The sequence below is a fragment of the Colobus angolensis genome, unplaced genomic scaffold (genome assembly GCF_000951035.1).
Source record: "Colobus angolensis palliatus isolate OR3802 unplaced genomic scaffold, Cang.pa_1.0 Scaffold65, whole genome shotgun sequence".
In the NCBI taxonomy this organism is placed as follows: Eukaryota; Metazoa; Chordata; class Mammalia; order Primates; family Cercopithecidae; genus Colobus; species Colobus angolensis.
The window spans coordinates 5,411,607-5,415,097 of record NW_012120154.1 but is presented as its reverse complement, the minus strand read 5'-3'; the positions used below and the strand labels follow the sequence as shown (position 1 = coordinate 5,415,097).

Below are 3,491 nucleotides of genomic sequence, written 5' to 3'. Positions count from 1 at the left end.
GCCGAAACTCACATTTTGAAGACACGGGTATAAAGTGTTTGACATCCAACAGGCACGTGGCAGATAGAAGTGATCACTGGGATGTTTCCTCTTCCTTGGCCTGGAAGGCTCACTTTGTGTTGGTTCTGAGCTGAAAAGGATTCATTCCTCCCCAAAGCACCGTGGCACTCCCCTGGTGTTTCAGTGTTCTCAGGCTGCCATGGTAAAATATCACAGGCTGGGTGACTTCAGCATCTGGTTTTTCTTTTCTCACACTTCCAGAGGCAAGAAGTCCAAGCTGAAGGTGCTGGCAGGGTTGGAGTCTTGGGAGGACTCTCTTGCTGCGTTTCAGAGGCTGCCTTTGTGCTGTGTGATCATGTGGCTTACTTGTGTCTCTTTCACTTCCTACAGTAGGACACTAGCCCTCTAACAGGATTAGAGTCCTACCCTTGTGATCTCATTCAGTCTTAATTGCTTCCTTAAAGGCCCGATCTCCAAATATAGTCACCCGAGTTTAGGGCTTCAGCATATGAATTTTGGGGGCGCACAATTCCCTCGATAGCACTGATGACTCCATCAAATATGTCCCAAATTTGTCCCAGGAAAAATTAACATGTTACCAACTTACACGCAATGGTTGTTATGCTCCCCTACACTTTCCTCCAACCTTATCCTTTCTTCTTTCCAACTAGAGAGCAGCATTTCTCTTGAGGATTACCTTAATTATTTCCAGAAAAACGTGAGCCCACAGGAGCTGCTATTCCTGCTGAGTGATAATAAAGCCTGGGAGAGAGTGGTGGCTACTGCTGAACTGCCCAGGTAACCTCCATGGGGTTATCTCCATTGGGAACCCTGGTGATGCCACCCAGATCTCCCCTGGGCTAGCTTTCCCTGACAGACACACCTCCTCCAGGCAGCCCCCTCTGCTGGGCTTGAGGATGATCTTCTCGGCAGTCCATGAGGAACAATTTCCTCCCTGTCCTTCGCTGGCAGTGAGTAGCCTCAGGCTGAGGGGACAGGAAGCCCACAGGGACAGGGTCACTTCTGCCATCTGCTCATGATGGGAAATTTGCAAGTTACTTTCTCACTTTCAGCCTTTCTGCATCCATGGAGTTTGATTGTGAGAAAAATGAGATCATGCATGTAAAGTGCTTAGCATAATGACTGACACATAGTAGGTGCACAGTTAACGTTAACATTTACAAGCTTGGTGGAAAAAGACCAGGGTCAAGGGTCTTCCTCTTGAAGTCCAGCAGGAGTTCTTTTGGGACAAGTCAGAAAAATCCTGACTTAATTGATGTGTGTTCCTGGGGATGCTGGCTGGGGCCTTTTTTCTCATCTGAGGAATTCCATAAATGCGGCAGGACCCGTCTGCTGGTCCTGGATGCTGAGAGGCTGGAGTGGAGTTGGACAGTGCTGGGTCTCTTTCCGGCTCTGTCTGTGCCCGGTCCCTGGGCTCTAGGCTTATGTCATGGAGACTGGGAACTGTCATCTGTCCAATAGGAATAGCAAGTCAAAGTGATAGGAGTGTGGTGAAGGCCTTAGAGTGAACTCCAGGTCATAGGTGGGGAACCAAGACCAAGATCCTGCCCAAAGGCCAAGAGAGACCGGGACCAGTGTCAGAGCCTGGGGTCAGGATGCAGCAAGAGTCAGCCTTGTTTTTGTAGGACAAGCAGGAAGGTTGAGGCACCAGGGCTGGGACTAGGGTGTGGCAAGAGAGGCACCAAGGGCTTGAAACTTAAGGAGGTCATGAACTTGCAGAGGACATGTGAGTGGGAGAGGAATATTTCTTCTCTCTCTGGATGATCCCAACACTCATGGACATAGAGGGTCATGGCTGCCTGTGTCTCCCACACCCTGCCTTGGAACTGGCAAGTTCTGGGCTACCCTTTGGGGTCTTCTTCTCTTCTACACAAAGAAGCCTCTGACAATGGCAAGCAGTATGCCTTAGTGACCATCTCCATAGTAATGAGTTGCTGCCAATTTATGTAATTTCAGGGGTACTGAGTAGACTGACAAGTCCCCAACCAAGAAGGAAAACACTTCCTCTACCATCTTGTCCAAATTCAGGTCTTTTCAGCATTAGCAATTTATATAGATGGTTCTGAAAGTGTCCTGAATCTTCTAGAGGTTCCATAAAATTGCACATGGCCTTGGCGTGTGCACAGGTGAAGCTGTCACTGCTAAGGCATCAGTTAGGCTGGTGACATCGGCGAATGAGACCTTGAAGGTTGGGGGTGCAGGGGGTAGGTCAGGAGGTGGTAAGGTGGCTGGAGAGTCCATGTGGAGCCAGAATGAATACCCAGATCTCCCACTCCAGTCAACTGGGGCAGTGCCCGGACCCAGTAGCCTTCAGCCAGAAAGTGAAAGGGCATGAAGCATTGGAAAGGAGCACATGCCAGGCAAAGTGATCTCCTGTCTCTCTGAGGTTTTGTTTTCATTTGAATTCAAAGTACTCAGAGGTAGCCAGACTGCAATGTCTGAGGGCACCTTACCTTTGACACCCCCTGCAAATTAATGGGGATTCCTAAAATCATCTTTAGATTTTATAATTCCCTAGAAGGATTCATATAACTCACTAAAAACTGCTATTTCACGATTGTGGCTTATCACAGGGAAAGAACACAGATTAAAATAAGCCTAAGGAAGAGACACACAGGGGAGATTCTGGGAGGGTTTCAGGTGTGAAGCTTCATTGTCCTCAGGATGCTGTGATCTCCTGTGTCGGTGTGGGACAAGACACACGGGATGTTGCCAACCAGGGAAGTTCACCCAGTTAAGGAAACATTCCTGTGAATCACATTAAATCAGGAAGGAAGCCTTTATTCAGGATGGTTGTTACAGGGGAGGGAGACTGAGTCCAGCTCCAAATACAGTAAAGAGGGGGAGTCACAGCCAACACCAGGGTGAGGGGCGGCAGACGGAACAGGACGGACAGGAGACACCAGAGTGGGATGTTCCTGCCAAACTGGCCTAACAGGAGTCTTGCTAAAGGCAGGTCAGACACTCACCCATCAATGGTGGGGGTGAGGAGCATGATCAGATAGCAAAGGGTGCTCAGACAGCAAGCGGGGAGGACCCTCCCTAAACTGTTTTGGAGCGATTCTTGCTGAGCCAGGGCGGTGCAGGTCCAGCAAGCAGCGGATGGGTGTGGAAGGCCAAGGTCGGTGCCTAGTGGAGAAGAAGCTCGGAAGAGCCCCGCTGGAGTTGGTCAAGGAGAAAGTCTTTCTCAACCCATGCCTTAGTGTCTAGAGTATTTGCTGGGGTTGGATCACAAGCTGCCCTCATGACTGACCTGGAGTCTCCAGCCCCTCCCTGAGGTCTCACACCTTTAGTCCCCAGGTCCTCTGGAGGTCAGGAAAGACACCAAATAGTGCCAAACCCCATCATCCATCACATTGCTATACTGTCCCGTGGCCAAACCACCAGGCAAAAAAAGATGTTCCTAACAGGCAGGACACTCCAGGAGCCTGGAGATCACTTCCCAGGAGCTGAGGACAAAGGGAAGGCCT

General features: G+C 49.9%; 1 protein-coding gene across 1 annotated transcript in view; it reads left to right on the top strand.

The window, feature by feature from the left end:
* Window positions 1–669: 669 nt before the first annotated feature.
* Window positions 670–3,491, top strand: part of APOL1 (apolipoprotein L, 1) — a 15,216-nt gene continuing 12,394 nt past the window's right edge. Inside the window, exon 1 of the mRNA XM_011964320.1 lies at window positions 670–798. The gene's annotated coding sequence lies outside the window, so the exon portion shown is untranslated. The remainder of the gene's footprint in view (window positions 799–3,491) is intronic.